At 45.1% G+C, this 18,625-nt stretch overlaps 1 protein-coding gene across 2 annotated transcripts in view; it reads left to right on the top strand.

Moving 5' to 3' along the window:
• The window catches only part of pard3bb (par-3 family cell polarity regulator beta b), a 1,003,167-nt gene that overhangs the window by 471,562 nt on the left and 512,980 nt on the right, over nucleotides 1-18,625 (top strand). The gene's annotated exons all lie outside the window — the stretch shown is intronic.

Genomic DNA, 18,625 nt, shown 5'->3' with positions numbered 1-18,625 from the left:
TCTTTCCCCACAAAATCCACACAGACAATCAACCACCCATTTACTCTAATCCTACTCTGATCCCATGTTTTATTCTCATCAATAGTCTCAGATTCTACCACTCTCCTCCACATGAGGGGCAAATTACAGTGTCTAATTAACCTACCAACCTTTGAACACATTTATTGTTTAATTAGAAAATTTGCTGGAGGTGGAGTTGGAAATGAACAGCCCATTCATTTTCCAATTGATGTAGTAGGGGAAGGTGCTGAGTGGATAGATGTGTTAAAAACCAATAGTGGTAGTATGAGGACGTGGGATCATATGGCCATGTGATAAGAGCCCAGGATTTGCCCAACTAATATTGGCAAACTAAAGATAAGTGAATACTTTCATCACTGATTAAGGTTGACTTGCTCCTAAACTGATAGGCTTCCAAATTAAATGTCTTGCTGCAGATTTATATGTTTTTCATCTCTGACTGGATTAGTGTTCTTGTTACTCAAACTGGAAGAATGTCAGGAAGTGATTTTAGAAACATTCGGAGTAACATTTTGTTTACAAGCGTGAAGAAAAAACTTGCAATTAGAAAGTGCCTTTCATTACCTCAAGAACTAATTGTCAAGTACACCAATGAGCAATGAAGTGCATAGAGTAAACAGTATATAAGATAATGATAGATACAGCAATAAATACAACATCAAATGCGAAGAAGCAGAATGGGGCAAAAATTGTATTGCAATCCGAAGTAGTTAACAAAAAATTAAAGTTAACTGTGAACACTGCCAGCTGACCAAAGATGAAATTCAACCATGTCAGGAAGTAGTAGGTCTGTGTACAATATTATTTAATGGTTTGCCATAACTGTTGGGGACTGGCCAAAGCCTGAGGAGAAAGGTGTTTACATTGGTGTTCCAAGACTTATGTCCAATCACCTGCTAAGGTTTGGAAGAAATTTTAATGTATATCTATTCTTGCATGTACAGGTACACAACCTTTTATCCGAAAGCCTTGGGACCAGACACTTTTCGTAATTCGGAATTTGTCGGCCTTCGGAATGGAAATTTTTTAGCGTAGATTTTAATGGCTGGCTCAGTGGTAGAGTGCTCGGCTCATATCCGCAAGGTTGCGAGTTTGCGCCTTGATCCCGGCAGTTCCTCGGTCGCGAGTTTGAGTCTTCAATGTAGTTTTTTCTTGCAGAATAAATGTCTGTATGAAATGCAGTGTGTTGAATGAATTCCTGAATTTGTAAATGTGACCGCAGCATTGAATCACCTCTCGCACTCATGTCACCCTAGCGGTCACCTCTGCGGGCCGCCCTCGGTGAACGTCCTGTCTCCCTGTCCCTGGGATAACAGGGGGCGATCAAACAGCCATTAAAATCTACGCTAAAAAATTTCCATTCCGAAGGCCGACAAATTCCGAATTCCAAACACATCTATTTCCTACTCAGCCCCTAATTACAAATGCTCTTCCTTGTTTTTAATGCCCTTAGTAATGTTTCTAATGATTATCCAAATAAGCATTTTGAGCAAAAATAAATTTATATTGGGTCACATTAGAACAGATTTCCCCAATGCTTGATCACAAATATGTTTTTTAAGTCTACCTTAAAGGACAATAAAAGAGAAACAGTGAGGTTTAATGAGACAAATTAAGACATGGCTGAAGAGAGCTTGACATGGACAGCAGAAGTCATTGTTGTCGAACGCAGATTGAAGGAAATTGGAACTATTTTGCTCAAAGTTTTCTTGGTGCTAGAGTAAAATGTGAGGCAAAAATCTCTTTCCCTGAGCTCTGTTCCATTAGGAAATGCACATGCTTGTGTGGAATGATTTTAAGTACTGCACATTGCAGGAAGATGAAAGCATTCACTTAAGAATTCATTCTTTGTTAGGAAGTCAGGCCAATTGGTGCACTGCTGATTCCTATTTCCACCCTGGTAGTTAGGCACCGTTCTGAAGACGATTACATGCATGCTAAAACATGCTACTCAGATTTTCCATCTTGGAAAGATGAAATTTTCGATGTTGCAATTACTTTAGATGTCATTCCATTGAAAAGACATTTTGTGGTTTTCAGAAAATTCAAGATGCAATGGTGTTTATCATTTTGATTGCAAAATGCGCCTTAATTTAGTTCAACAAAGAAACCGACAAGTTACTAAAGAAGTTGCTAGATTTACAAGCTGGTGCCATTCTTGAATTGAAAATCAAGGCTTGACTAAACTCTCAATTCTAAAGTATCGACTAAAGAACTGTTCTTTTAGCTCCATCTCTCTACATAAGATATGTGAGAATTTGGTCCTTGATCATAATTTCATCCAATTAGCTTTTTAAAAATCGGTAAGGGAATAATTGCCCAGGTTTTCCTGCAGATTCAATTATCAGTCAGTCAGTAGACTCATTTATCTAACAGTTAGCAAGGGCCAGTTCCTGATTAATCATGACTGTAACATCCTTAGGAAGCTGGTCCCTTGAATGACAGCTGTATCCTCGATATTTAGATGAATTATTTCAAGTCTCTGGGAAACAAGAATTTGAACATTTAAACAGGAACTTAAGAAATTGCTTTTGAATCAGAAATGAAATAAATTGATATAAAGAAATTCACATAAATAAATCAATGCCAATCTATTTTTACCTCCTAGATGTATTTTATATGTGCTTTTAATGTGAAATAAAGCTACAGTACAATTCACAAGGGAGAATATGAGATGCTGGGATGAAATTAGGAAGCAGAGGTAGGGGAGGTGCCTGGAAGTTTTCACGGAATGATGGGCTGTGACAGGTTTTTAAAGCAAATAAAAACATACAAGAAAATAGGATCAGGAGAAGGTAATCTGGTCTCTTCAAGCCTCCCTCACCATTCAATATGATCCTTGCCTCAACTCCTCCTATGCCATATCTCCACATCTCCACTTCAAATACTTATGAGCTAGCCTTCATAACTCTCTGAGGAACAGCATTCCAGAGTTCAACACTCTGTGCAAGAAGAAACTTCCACAGAGGAAGTAATGACTAGCCCCTTTGAAGTGTTTGGAAGATGGTTTTGAAACAAGCAGCACTGAGGTGGTGAATGGCCTTGCAATCAAAATGGATGCTCAAATCCAGGACAGCAACAAGAATTTAGTAGAGTACACATAGTTCTGCGAGGAGACAGAGTTAGATTGGGAAGAATCTGAAGCTTACTCTGAGTATTTTAAATTGATTAGTTCCAGCACCCAACGGATAGTTTCAAGTCAAGTGTCTAGGATGACTTGGAACCTGTGAAAATGGATTGTGGATATGCAATATTTTGTATGGTGCAGGTGGCTATGTTTGCATGTTACATGCAAATGTAGGTGTTTGTGGAACAAAACCCAAAGTGCTGGAGGTTCGGCAACATGGACAGATGACGTTTTAGGTGAAACAGCTGAGGGGGGTTTCATTGGCAGATGGGTGGAGTAAGTGACAAATGCTAAATGTGAAAAGGAGACAAAAGTGTGTCAGATGAGGAGAGAAGAGGAGTGAAATGTTGCCAAAGGGAAGGATATGGATGGTAGTGGGAGAGTGGGGGGGGGGGGGGGGGGGGGGGGGGGATAACAGGGTTTACGTGAAATTTTAGTTTAGTTTAGAGATGCACCGTGGAATCGGGCACTACGGCCCATCGAGTCCGTGCAACCCAATGATCACCCATACACTATTTCTGTCCTACACATTAGGAACAATTTACAAAAGCTCATTAACCTACAACCATGTCTTTCAAATGTGGGAGAAAAGCAGAGCACCTGGAGAAAACCCACGCGGTCACAGGCAGAACATCCAAACTCTGTACAGACAGCACCCGTAGGCAGAATCGAATTCAGATCTTTGGCACTGTAAGGCAGCAACTATACTGTTGCGCCACTGTGCTGCCCTTTTTAGAATTCAATGTTCATAGTGCTAAGTTGCAAGCTACCCAAGCGGAACATGACGTGCTGTTCCTCCAGATTGCATCTGGCCTCACTCTGGTAATGAGAAGGGGAATAAAAATAGTTTGTAACTGGGAGATTCAGCGGCTTTGGATAAAGTGCAAGGTTTCAGCAAAACAGTTACCTAGCTTATGCTTGGTCTCACTGATGTAAAGGAGGCCACATCGAGAGCATCAAATGTTTGAAGGAGTGCATGTGTACCTCTGTCTCATTGAGAAGGGTTGCTGGGGTCCCTGGATGGTGGTGAGGGAGGAGGTATAAGGCGAGGTTATATATCTCCTGTGCTTGCAGGCGAAAGTACTTGGGCAAGGGTTGGTTTGGGTAGGTTGGGATGTGGGAACAAGGAGTTGCAGAGGGATTGGTTGTTGTGGAAAATGGAAAGAGGAAGGAATGGGAATATGTGACAGATGATGGGATCACGCTGAAGATGGAGTTTATGGAGACTGACAAACAGGGATTCAATGTTTATTTGTAAGGGTTTCACCAATGGCAAAGAAGAGCTTCACACATTTTCAGACAATGCTGGTTGTCTGCATCAACTCATTTTTGTCTCTTGGAGTAACCTCCCAAACCGACAGTCCCCCTACCATTGAAATAATACAATTGCCTCTTCCTCCAACCTGCCAACCAATGTCTCCACCTTTATCCTCTTTGTAATCCATATTCCCTGTCAGCTAAAATGCTTCAAAATCCTCATTATGAACAAGTTAAAGGTAGCTGAATTAACAGCTTTAACAGATATAGCTATTAACCTTTCACGGTTCAGTGTGTAATTATAACAATCTAGTTGTTTTGGTTTCCCAATACCGTGGTTGCACCCATTTCTTCCCTCCTTTCTATCTCACCAGCTTCTCTGAAACCGTTAAACTGCTTATAAGGAATTACGTTTAAAAAAATTAATTAATTTTGCTACCAGGTACTTGAGTGATAAGCAGGCTCCATTTTTTCTTGAATGGCACGTTATTCTTTATGTCACGGGGCTAGCGGAAACACTGAATTGTGGGTTGAATGCACGGAGTGACTCCGTGTGACTCCTGTTTGATCAACTGCTTAGTCACCTAATATTTACTGTTTTGACTTTTACTTTCTGCCTGACCGTTACTGTGCGGAACCATGGGGCCTATTTTTCTGCCTTAAACATGCAGTGCACGTTGCCTCTCGAGCAAACTAGTCTGGAGTTGTCGCTCAGAGAAGGACATTATTCTATTCTACCTGCTTCAGAAGGCCAATGTGCCTAATGGGAGATAGTGATCAAGAGAAGGACTGTAGAATGCAGTTTTATTTGTACAAGATATTCCTCTTGACAAAAGTGAACCATGCGAAACTACGCACATGGCTTGGGATTTAAGGAATAAGTACTGCTCATTATGCCAGTCATTCGTCTGGAAGACTTGAGGTAATAAGTCCCCGAGGGTGTGTCATATAGTGCTAGAGGCAACCCTTGCAGGCATACTTCAATGGTCAAGCATGAATGGTGCTAAATAGAGTTAAAGTAAACCTCACAAGGCACAGGTAAAATACAACCTCTTCTTTGTCAGTGCAAAGGTGAGGCAATTATTGTTTTCCATTTGCTTTGTGCCTAAAATCCTTGTCTCATGTGGTGACACAGCCAGTATTTAATCAGGCCAATAATATACAGAATAGGACATATACTGAAAGGAATATGATTTGTATCTTGTTTCAAATTAAGATTCACTTTACTCATTCCCATCAATTTACCACAATTTTCCCCTCTCTGTGCACAATGATACTTCTTTCTTTTCTCCTTCCACTATCTTACCTTCACACCCCTCAACTTGCCATTTTGTTACTAATAACCCAAATCCTTCAGGATAGTATTCTGGACGTGTTCTTGAGGATTTATTGAAAGTGAGCTCAACTAGTTTTTAAGAATGTACGCAACATAATTCCAGTCAGTGCAGTGTCTCAAATGATAAAAAATCTCAGCACGGCAGGCCACTTTCTACACCATATATAAACATAATGGATAATGGAAAACATAATAAACATAGTTCGGAGTGGCGGCGCGGCTCTGGCTGCAGCAGCTTACCGGCGGTCCCGTTGTCTTTGTGTTTTTTATGTTGTTTATTTGTTTGGTTAGTTTAGTTTTTTGGTTTTAGCTTGTGTTTTGGGGGGGGGGGGGGGTTGAAACGGGGTTTGCAGTCTCTCCCTGCGGGGGAATACGACCTTTTTGTCGTATTCCCCTTCTCTGCCTCCGTCTGCGCTGAGGCCTAAATGGAGCTGACGACCTCGAGGCTCCGGAGGCAGAGCACCGTCAGGACTCGCACTGAGCTCGCTCCCGTGAGGGTGGTCCGGCTCAGGGCTGGAAGAGGCTGGGACGCTCCCGTGAGGACGGCCAGCCCGAGGGTGGAACGAGGCTCCCGTCGGAGCGGCCGAGCTCGGGAAGGTGCGGCGCTGGCAGCCCGAGGGAGGTTCGGCGCCCAAGTCGGGGCGGCCCGGTCCGGGGGGAGAAGCGACGCCCAAGTCGGGGCGGCCCGGTCCGGGGGAGAAGCGACGCCCAAGTCGGGGCGGCCCGGTCCGGGGGAGGCCCAAGTCGGGGCGGCCCCGGTCCGGGGGAGGTTCGGCGCCCAAGTCGGGGCGGCCCAGCCCGAGGCTGAAGACGGCGCAGTACTCACGTGAGGGTGGCTGGGACGGTGTTCTGGCGGCGGTGGCCTGAGTCCGGGGTTCGGCCGCGGGCCAGCAGCTGTTTCTGCAGGACTGATGGGCGGCAGCTTCAACCACCCCGGGCCGCGGTGTTTGAGCCGCGGGACTGTTCTTAACATAGCCGGGGGGGGGGGGGTATCGCCCCAGCGCAGAGGGAGAAGAGGAGGGAAGAGACTGCGACCTAAGACTTTTGCCTCCATCGCAGTGAGGAGATGCTGGGTGGACTCACTGTGGTGGATGTTAATGTGTGTTTATTGTTGTTTTATTGTATTGTATTATATGTATGACTGCTGCAATTTCGTTCAGACTAAGTCTGAATGACAATAAAAGGCTATCTATCTATCTATCTAATCCAGCCAAGCTTCACACTATGTTGCCTTGGCTCAGAACATATTGAAATGTTGGAATACAATGCAAACGTGGACTGTCATGTCCTGAGGAAATCAACGCATCATAGTTTTATACTGAAACATTGCCGAAAAAGGATTTTTTTCAATTTTTTTACCAAAAGCACAGTTAGTTCATGAACATATCACTAAACAGTACAAATAACCAAAGAAGGTGAGTTTCCTGCACTTCAGCTGCCTCAGATTCTGTAACTTGACACCAAAGTTATGATTTCTGGTTGTTATTTCTTTCTATTTTGAGATTTTTAAATAGTTTTGAAGGCCGTCATGTCCTTGGAATCTATTACACTAGAAAGTGAAAAGATTTGACAGTTGAATTTTCTTAAGCATATAAAGTAATCATAACATATTTAAATGATGGTTTGAAGGTTTCAAATTCTTAACTTTCTGAATCAATAAAGAAGGGAAAGGAAGGAAAATGGCACCTACTCAGATTTTCCCTCTTTTCCCAATTGCAATGCTGATTTCCGGTCATTATACTCTGAATATACATTCTGACATATGACTACATTTCCTGAAAATTATGATTGCATAAGTTCCCGCTTGGATAGAGAACAGCATAATATTTGGCGTTATTTTTGTGAAAATCGGATGGAATAAATTTTAAATCTTACTCCATTTGAATTTTCCCATGTGTTTGCTGATATATTTATAGAAATTAACATTGAAATATTTTATTTTTTAGTGTTGAACGGCACATTGTATTTCAAGTGTGTATAATTTCCATCTACCTCACATAGGTTATACGATATGTTTAGACTGCTTCTTCAGAAAAATTTCCAATTCACTTTGAAGAGTTTAGAGATTCCACTAAAAATAGACTGGAATTCTCACTGCAGAATTACGTTAATAAAGAAATATTCTAGAATGATTCCAGAGGAAACATCCCTCTTAAAGGAATCTTCATTATTAATTGGTGTAATGATAATCTGGAAAGCCTAAGCTAAATCGCTGGTCTGCGCTGAATTAACTGTCGTAACGCAAGCAATGATCTTTGATATTGCACTTGCATAGGATATGGAACATGCTTCCCTTCCCTCTCGGTCCACCCCCTCCCCGGGCACTTTCCCTTGCGGCCGCAGGAGATGCAACACTTGTCCCTTTGCCTCCCCCCTCGACTCCGTTCAAGGACCCAAGCAGTCGTTCCAGGTGCGACAGAGGTTTACCTGCATCTCTTCCAACCTCATCTATTGCGTCCGCTGCTCTAGATGCCAGCAGATCTATATCGGTGAGACCCAAGCGGAGGTTGGGCGATCGTTTCGCCGAACACCTCCGCTCGGTCCGCAATAACCAAGCTGACCTCCCGGTGGCTCAGCACTTCAACTCCCCCTCCCACTCCGCCTCCGACCTCTCTGTCCTGGGTCTCCTCCATGGCCACAGCGAGCAGCACCGGAAATTGGAGGAACAGCACCTCATATTCCGTTTGGGGAGTCTACACCCCCGGGGCATGAACATCGAATTCTCCCAATTCTGTTAGTCCTTGCTGTCTCCTCCCCTTCCTCAGCTCCCCTACTATCTCCTCCCACCCTCCAGCCTTCTGGCTACTCCTCCTTTTCCCTTTCTTGTCCCGACCCACCCCCACCCCCGATCAGTCTGAAGAAGGGTTTCGGCCCGAAACGTTGCCTATTTCCTTCGCTCCATAGATGCTGCTGCACCCGCTGAGTTTCTCCAGCTTTTCTGTATAACCATGAATATAACCCTAATTCCCAATTGCTGTCTCAGAATCATTTACTGGAAGTGTAGATGTGTAATGATGGAATTGCATATATGGTACCTTTTTAAAAACTCAACATGGTTCAATTAACTTGTCGGCTATGAAATATTTTTCAAAGTAGTCATTGTTGAATGTAGAAAAATTAGTAAATTTGCATATATTTATGTCCAAAAAACGATGACCCATCTAAAAAACAACACCTTGAACAATGCAGCACTCACTTTGCATTACACGAGCACATCAAATTTGCTCAAGTTTTTGGTTTGTCGGTTGAATCCACTATGTTACTATTGCAAAGAAGGCAGGAGAATGGGGTTGAGAGGGAAATATAGATCAGCCATGATTGAACGGCGGAGTAGACTCAAGGGGCTGAATGTCCTTATTCTGCTCCAATGTCTTAAACATGATGATGCTAGTGAGCTGGAAAGTCTACGAATGGCCTTCAGTTTGGTATGAGAATATTGACTAAAGTTTTGGAAATATTTGATTGCCGTTCCTGCTGCTTGTGAAATTGGTGCCTATCCAAGTCCGAGTCCGGAGGAGGCAGTGGAAAAGTATTGTTTTTAAGTGATTAGGTTCACTTTACCTGATGATGTGCATTTGATATGTTTGGCTTTGATATTCGTGGCATGCATAATTGCAACGACAGAGTTTAGGACAACGTTACTGAGTAGGGAAATCAAGCTGATGTCAGTTCAGCTGTTGATAAAAGATAATTGCTTGTTTATGTGATCACTCAGAAGCACTATTACCAAATTCCCAGAAGGGTGGAAAGCCACCAGCATCTCTGGTATTGCTCACATTTTGTGGAGCAAAAGTAAATAGCAAATAGTTTATTTAAGCATTTGTACGTCTCTAATTTCTATTGTTCTGTTTTTGTCTTGCTTGGCAAAATCTATCCTAATTTCAAATGCCTATCTGAGGGCTAACAACACCTTGTATCTTCCTGCATTGCACATGATAACTCCAGTTCCTCCCTTTTTGCGGTCTGCGGATAAAGTATCTAAATTGTCTGCAACACCTTGCCATTTTCGTTCCTATCTGAACTCAAATGCGTTTGTTAAACAATCGCAATCTTATACACTGCGTTGCAAACAAAAAATAATGAAAGTCATAGAATATTATGATGAGAGACCTATCAAAATATTTCCTCTGAGAAGCTAAAATCATGATTTTTTTTATTGTTAAATATTGACTACTGTGCTATAGAATGGCTGCTATTTGGACATTGAAAGATTGGCAGAAAAATTGCGCTAGGGTTTTGGTTTGGGTTGATGGGTTTATGCAGGAGAGAAATAAGTACCTATTTGTAGTGTAGCTGGAATGGAAAGTAATAATGAGCACTGCAGGAGATGAGCCAACAAGCCTAATGAATGCAAAAAAACAGCTCAGTACTAATGTCAGAAAGCACTACTTCATGTAAGGATTAGATGCAAGGCACTGCAGATGCTAGTTTACAAAAAAAGACATAAAGTATTGGAGTAACTCAGTGGGTCAGGCAGTATCATTGGAGAACGTGTAGGAGGTGGCGGCGCTGTTGAACAGCTGCGGCTCGCCTGCAGTCCGTCTGTTTTTACTTTTGTTGTTGTTTTTTTTGTATTGTTTTAGTTAAATTTTTAGTTTTAGTTTATTAGGCTGTGTTATGTGTGTGGGGGGGGGGGGGGGGGGGGGGGGGTGACACATGTTTTTTGTCTCTTCCTTCAGGGGAATGCGACTTTTTCTTGTCGTATCCCCCTTCCCTGCCTCCGTCTGCGCTGAGGCCTAATGGCGGAACTAGCGGTCTCCAACTGCGACCGACCTCGAGGCTCCGGAGGCAGAGCCAGTCAGGACTTACAATGCGGGGCTGAGGCGGCGGTGGCCCGACTCGGAGCTGAGGCTGCGGGACTCGGACATGAGGCGACGGGACTCGGAGCTGAGGCGGCGGGACTCGGAGCTGAGGTTGCGTTCCGGCGGCGGCCCGACTCGGAGCTGAAGCTGAGGAACCCGGAGCTCAGGCAGCGGAACTCGGAGCTGAGGCAGCGGCGGCCCCACTCGCTGAGGCAGTGTTCCAGCTTTCGGCAGCGGCCCGAATCGGAGCTGAGGCGGCGGCGACATCACTTTGGAGGTCCGCTGGACTGGAGGACGGCATCTTCGGCCTGGATCACCTCAGCGCAGAGGGAGAACAAGGAGGGAAGAGACAGAGACTAAGACTTTTGCCTCCATCACCAAGGAGGTGCTTGGTGAACTCACTGTGGTGGATGTTAATTTGTGTTTATTGTATGTTTTGTTATTTATTATTATTGTGTATGACTGCAGGCAGGGAGAGGGTAGAGGGAGAGGGGGAAGAGAGAGAGGTGGGTACGGGAGAGAGGGATGGGGAGAGAGGTGTGGGGGAGGGGGGAGAAGGGGAGGGAGATGGGTGTAGGGGAGGGAGGGGGAAGGGTGTGGAGGGAGGGGGAGAGGGGTGGGGGGGGGAGAGTGGTGGGGAGAGGGAGATGGGCGGGGTAAGTGGGAGAGAAGTGGAAGAGTGGGGATGGAGGGGTAGGGGGCGTGGGAGAAGAGGGACAGAGGGGTAGGGGGAAGGGGACGGAGGGAGGGGAAGGGGGTGGGGTAGAGAGGGGGGAAGGGGGTGGGGGGGAGAGGGGATGGGGGTGGGAGGAGAAGGGGGAGGAGAGGGGAGAGGGGTGAGGAGATGGAGAGAGGGGAGGAGAGAGAGAGGTGGTGAGGGAGGAGAGCGGGGAGGGGGAGGGAGGGGGTGTGTGGGGGGGAGGGGGAAGATGGGGTACCACCTCCAGTTTAAATTCCATTTGGAATATTTTGGAGGACCAAGAAACCAAGAACCAAGAACGTGGATAGGTGATGTTTTGAGTTTGGACCATTCTTCAGATGTTGAGAGCAGATAAAATTAGAAGAGAGGAGGGGCAGAGCAAAGTGTGGCAAGTGTGGCAGGTATTAGTAGATGAACACAGGCGAGGGGGGAGAGTTGATATGCGGATGGTTGGATAAAGGCCAGATATGAAACAAAAAGGTGTGAGACCAAAGTAGTGAAAAGTTGCGAATTGTGAAGTCAGACGAAGGAATGTCGGGAGAGGGGGGCGGGGGGGGGGGGGGGGGGGGGGGGAGAAAAAGGTGCCAGTCTAGGCGGGGCGGAGGGGGGGGGGGGTATTGTGGAGGGGGGGGGGGGGGGGGGGGGGAGGGTTGTTAGTGATAATTGCTCGTTTCGGAAATGTCCTCATTCTTCAGGGAACGGGGGTTCCCCTCCCCTACTATAGATGAGGCTCGCACCAGGGTCTCTTCCGTACCCCGTAACACTGCTCTCTCTCCCCGTCCCCCCACTCGTAACAAGGGCAGAGTCCCCCTAGTCCTCACCTTTCATCCCACTAGCCGTCACATACAACAAATAGTCCCATTTTCGCCACCTCCAACGTGACCCCACCACTCACCACATCTTCCCATCTCCCCCCCTGTCTGCTTTCCGCAAAGACCGCTATCTCCGTAACTCCTTTGTCAATTCTTCCCTTCCCTCCTGCACCACCCCTTCCCCGGGCACTTTCCCTTGCAACCGCAAGAGATGCTACACTTGTCGCTTTACCTCCCCCCTCGACTCCTTTCAAGGACCCAAGCAGTCGTTCCAGGTGCGACAGGGGTTCAGCTGCATCTCCTCCAACCTCATCTATTGCATCCGCTGCTCTAGATGTCAGCTGCTCTACATTGGTGAGACCAAGCGTAGGCTTGGCGATCGTTTCGCCGAATACCTCCGCTCGGTCCACATTAACCAACCTGACCTCCCGGTGGCTCAGCACTTCAACTCCCCCTCCCATTCCGAATCCGACCTCTCTGTCCTGGGCCTCCTCCATGGCCAGAGTGAGCACCACCGTAAATTGGAGGAACAGCAACTCATATTCCGCTTGGACAGTCTGCACCCTAGAGGCATAAACATTGAATTCTCCAATTTCCGGTAGCCCTTGCTGTCTCCTCTCCTTCTCAGTTCCCCCTCAACCCTCGGGCTCCTCCTCTTCCTTTTTCCTTTCTTCTCGCCGCCCCCCACCCCCCCCCACCCTCTATCAGTCTGAAGAAGGGTTTTGGCCCAAAATGTTGCCTATTTCCTTCGCTCCATAGATGCTGCTGCACCCGCTGAGTTTCTCCAGCACTTTTGTCTACCTGCTCGTTTCTAAGCTCCCCCCCAGTCTAGTTTCAGTAAAAACACTTGAATCAACCAAATTTGATTTTACCAAAAGTGCATCACAGATCAAACACTGTACCTATCCCCAAAGCGGGTTCGATCCCAGTGTCTATCTGTTCAAGCCCTCTAGGCCTCGCGCAGACAGAGACACTCCAGAAGTTCCTCCAGAAGATCGACCTAGAACCTCGTGATCACGGCCCTTTATATGCCCCGCAAACCTGCGGGCCGAACCACACGGGGGTTGTCTTTCAATTACCCAATTACAAATATCGATTAACCCCATACATAACAAACATTTCCCTAACCCAATTATACAACAGGTCAATACATTGTATTAAACAGAAAGCTCTCAAAGGAAGCTAACGAGAACAAACATTGAAACATATGCCCTGGAAATCAAGAACTTCTCCAAGGCTCAACAGTTAGACCAATCATCAATTAACAGGATGACCATCTTGCAACATTATATAAGTCTGAGGAAGGGTTTCGGCTCGAAACGTTGCCTATTTCCTTCGCTCCATAGATGCTGCTGCACCCGCTGAGTTTCTCCAGCTTTTTTGTGTACCTTGTCATTATATATATTGTTTTACAATGCTTTTGCAGCGGCCCAATAGAAATGATGCATTTAAGGTCAGTTTGCAAAATCATTATTATAAGTTATCAATTTAAGGGAAATATGGAGAACCATTTACCATTCTGCATATCAGTCTGAGCCTAGACTAGCTGATGCCAATCGAAGCCTGTAAAGTTCAGCTGACAAGGGTTAAGCACTTCTGACAAATGCAGGGATCCTCCATTTTGTAATGTCTTTAATTTAACCAATATTAACATTAGAGGTTATCTCAAATTGGAGAATTCAATAGTTATACCATTGGGTTGTAAGCTACCCAAATGAAATACGAGGTGCTGTTCCCTCAGTTTGCATGTGGCCGCACTCTGGCAATGGAGGAGGCCCAGGACAGAAAGGCTCTCCCGGTTGCTGACCATTTTAGCTCCCCATCGCATCCCCATGCTGACCTTGCTTTCCTGGGCATCCTTCATTGCAAGAAAAGGATTGACGAAAAGGTCAAAATGTGGATTAAATTTGTCACCTCAATAAACTTGTCATTATCTTGTATCATCCAGGGTAGATTGACTGTGTTTATGACTGTCATCAATGTGGCAGCACTGGAAGTAAACTGCTCCATTTTTAACAGAGTTAAATTCAGTCTTTTAGAAAAGAGTGACATGCAATTTAATCCAGGGCATGATGGAAGCTCTAATTGAGCCTTCATAATGTTACATTTACTGCCCAAAAAAGGCGTGAAAGTGCCTGGATATGATGTAATAAAAAAGAACCGTATATACTGGTAGACACAAAATGCTGGAGTAACTCAGTTAGATTCAGGCAGCATCACTGGATAGAATGGATATGTGATGTCTGGGGTCAGGCCCTTTCTTCAGACATACCAGTATCCCATATTTTGCTTGGGCAGCTTACAACCTGGAGGTGTGAATATTGATTTCTCTAACTTCAAGTAACCCCTGTACTCCCTCTCTCTCCATCCCTCCCCCACCCAAGTCGCACCAGGTTCCCATTCTCACCCAACAAACAGCTAACAATGACCTGTTCCGGGAATGCTGTCTGTTATTGACGATTGTCCAGAAAGGGGGATAACCGAGTAAGGGGGGTAACTATTAACCAGTTTAACCGAAGGCTGGGAGGGAATAGACAATAGGTGCAGGAGTAGGTCATTCAGCTCTTCGAGCCAGCACCGCCATCCAATGTGATCATGGGTAATCATCCCCAATCAGTACCCCGTTCCTGCCTTCTCCCCATATCCCCTGGCTCCGCTGTCTTTAAGAGCCCTATCCAGCTCTCTCTTAAAAGTATCCAGAGAACCGGCCTCCACCGCCCTCTGAGGCAAAGAATTCCACAGACGCACAACTCTCTGTGTGAAGAAGCACAATGCTGGGGGGAGGGGGAATTTAAATCAGGGGGAATTTGTAGGCCGGGGAACAGTGGAGCCACACGCAGTGCACCAGCACCTGCCCAGTACTCAGGTTGCTTTCATGCTGCTCTCTCTCTCTGCTCCCACAATCAGAAGCGCACCATGTGGCATCAGCTCATTGAGTAACCTGGCGGAAGTGGTGGGCAGCGCAACGGGAGCCTCGCACTATTACCAGGCTACCGAGGCATGTGTTGCCAGGGCGACATAGGTGCAGTGGCATGCACTGCACCCCGGGACCTCGCTTTGTTTCAGCCACTGCAAACCCATGCCCAATGCATCGTGCTTCAAGGCTGTTTTTCTGCTTGCTGTCTCCCCACCGCTGCCTTCCCTCTACCTAATGCTGCGCTGTGCATCGCCCGCCAACTGCCATCACGGACGGATGTCTCAGTCCACTATAGCCAAAATTTGTTATTAGGAGGTCCATAATAACCAGGATAGACTATATCAGAAGAAGCTAGAGCAAGGCGATTTGAGAGGAGAATGTAAGGAATTTGCACGAGGAAAAAAAAAAAGTTACACCAGTGGATAAGAAGGTGAATGAAAGTAGAAGATTGGAAATTGTCAGGTTATGCACGTTGATAGGAAGAATAAGATAACGAAGGATTTCTTAAATGTTGAGAAACTTAGAGACGATGCATGCTGACATGCTTGTTCATGAGATGCAGAAAAATAATTAGCAGGTGCTGCAAACAGTTGTGTATGCAAATAGATGCAGCCGTTATTTTGGGGAACTAGAATCCAGAAGAAAGTCTTATTGAGATCTGCTGATCTTGGAGGAGACTTGATTTTGAGTACTGTGTGCAGTTTTGATCTCTGTAATTAAAGGAAAATATACTTGCTTTGGAGTTAGTGCAGTGAAAGTTCAGACCCACCTCACTCTGGAATCCAGTGGTAAAGAATGTCCTAAACCCACTGAAGTTGATATGAACAAGATGTGATTTCATTGAGACACAAGAGTACACACGAAAACAGGAACAGAAGTAGGCCACCGGGCTCCTCCAGGCAGCCTTGCCATTCAACATGATCACGGATGATCTACGCTGACCTCAAGCCCTTCTGTGCCATTTCACCATAACTCTCAATTTTGCAAATATTGAATATTTTCCACCTTTAATATATTTAATGATCTGCCCTCTACCACCCCCAGGATGTCGAATTCATGAGAATCACCACCCCATGAGAAGAAATTTCTACGCATCTCAGTTTTAACTGACTGGCCCCTTATTTTATAACAAATCCTCCTTGTTTGTGACTCTCCCACTCGAGAATATCTTCATGAGATTTTCTACCCTGTTAAACCCTCTTAAAATCTTACATGGTTGTAAATGTTCACCCTTCATTCTTCTAAATTCCAAGCAATCCAGACCTAAACTGTCTAGCCTCATGATCGGAAAACGTTTTCATCCCAGGAATTAGCCTGGTGAATCTCCTTTGGACTGCCTCCAATGCTATGATATCTTTTTTTTAGGGGACCCAAACCTTGCCTGGTATTCCAAGCGTGGCCTCATCCATTCCCCGTACAATTGTAACAAAACCTTCCTAATCTTTGCAATAAGGCTAACATGCTATTCCTCTTCTTAGCTATCGGTTGGCCTTGATTGTTAACTTTTTGTGATAGATCTCTCTCATCTTAACATCTGCAGTCTCTCTCCATTTATACAATAATCCACCTTTTGATTCCTATTACTGAATTGCATGACCTCACATTTCCTCACATTAAACTTCTCCGTATTATACAAGATTTGGAGAAAGCTGCTACGAGTATGTTTCCTCTACAACAAGGGAGCATTGTCTCAGAATAAGTGATTGATCATTGTGCACTAGCAAGGTAACCCAAGCTTTGTCAAACAGAATCCAACACAACTGTATGAAGACATATTTGGATGGATGATTTTGTTCAAGGGGATAGATTTTGATGAGTTTGATAAAGGAGGAAAATAAGAGAGAAGTGAAAAGTGGGATGAAATTGCAATTCTTATTCATAGGTTAAGTTTATAATGGAGGAACAACTAAATTAAAAGTCAGGACCAACGAAACATGCATCTCAATGTTTTTGGGCCAGAACTAATTTTCAGGTTAGTGAGGGGCAAGACTACAGGTTTAAAACTGAGGTATTGTTTAGCTACAAGCCAATAGAGATCAGCACCACAGGGTTAATGGTTGACCAGAAGCCTTTTGAGACGTGGCTACAGATATGTGGATGGATGCAAATTTGTACAAAGCTAAATGAGGGAGATTGGCTAGAAGAGTGTTGGAATAATCAAATTTAATGATAACAAGGGCACTGATTAGAGTTTCGGCAGTAGATGGAGGTTTCAGTAAAGGTGGAGTTGGGCAAAATTATAGAGGTAAAAATAGGTTACTACAGAGATCTGCATCTCATTTCAGGATCATATGTGACTTTGTGATGGCATATAGTCTGATTCAATTTCAGATACTTAATGAGATACGGGTGAAATTGCAGACGAGGGAACAGAATGAACAGAGTTCTTAATGGGCATCAAAGACAATGTTTTGTTGATGCAAATTATTTCGGTTTTCTTTTAAGTAGTTTAATTGAGTAGCTTAATTTTTTTAAATAACAATGAGAGGTATAGTGAGCCTGGCTATTTAGGCTATCACCTTCCTATAGAGATCTGTGATTCTCCCTACTTCTCTTGTAATAGAATTTAATTTAATTGTGACTAGAATCCTTCCCTATTACAACAGATAATCCTCCGACATTTTCATCACCCCCAACGGGATCCCACCACTGGCCACATCTTCCCATCTCCTCCCCTTTCGGCTTTCCGCAGAGACCGTTCTTTCCGCAACTCCCTGGTCAATTCGTCCCTTCCCACCCAAACCACCCCCTCCCTTGGCACTTTCTCCTGCAACCGTAGGAAACGCTACACTTGTCACTTTACCTCCCCCCTCGACTCCATCCAAGGACCCAAGCAGTCTTTCCAGGTGAGGCAGAGGTTCCCCTGCACCTCCTCCAACCTCATCTATTCCATCCGCTGCTCTAGGTGTCAACTGCTCTACATCGGTGAGACCAAGACCAAGTACAGGAGCATTAGCTGCAAAACCAGCAGGATGCTCCTCAGCTTCTTCCCGCAGGCTATAAGACTGATAAACGGACTTAGCCCCCTGCCAAAGTATCGCGCACCAACAACCAACCTGGACACACTGCAGCAGCTGTCGATCGGAACGCCTGTAGATGTTTAGTAGAGAGTAGAGTGTTTAATTTAATTTGTTCATGATATATGTATTTTTATTTCTATTTACTTGTTGTTATTTGTACTGCACACTGAATGGACACTGGTTGAGCAACGTTTTTTTGTTTCCTCTGGGTATGTGAGTGCTCAGGAAATAACAATAAAGATATACTGATACTGATACTGATATAGGCTTGGCGATCGCTTCGCCCAACACCTCCGCTCAGTTCGCATTAACGAACCCGATCTCCCGGTTGCTCAGCACTTCAACTCCCCCTCCCATTCTGTATCCAAACTTTCTGTCCTGGGCCTCCTCCATGGCCAGAGCGAGTTCCACCACATATTAAAGGAGCAGCGCCTCATATTTCGCTTGGGTACTTTACACCCCAGCGGTATGAACATTGACCTCCAATTTCAGGTAGTCCTTGCTTTCTCCCTCATTCCCCTCCCTTTCCCAGCTCTCCCACAGCTCACTGTCTCCGCCTCTTCCTTTCTTCTTCCTGCCCCCCCACCCCCACATAGTCTGAAGAAGGGTCTTGACCCAAAAAGTCACCTATTC

The sequence above is a fragment of the Leucoraja erinacea genome, chromosome 7, assembly GCF_028641065.1.
Source record: "Leucoraja erinacea ecotype New England chromosome 7, Leri_hhj_1, whole genome shotgun sequence".
NCBI lineage: Eukaryota > Metazoa > Chordata > Chondrichthyes > Rajiformes > Rajidae > Leucoraja > Leucoraja erinaceus.
This window is presented reverse-complemented; position numbering and strand designations above follow the sequence as displayed.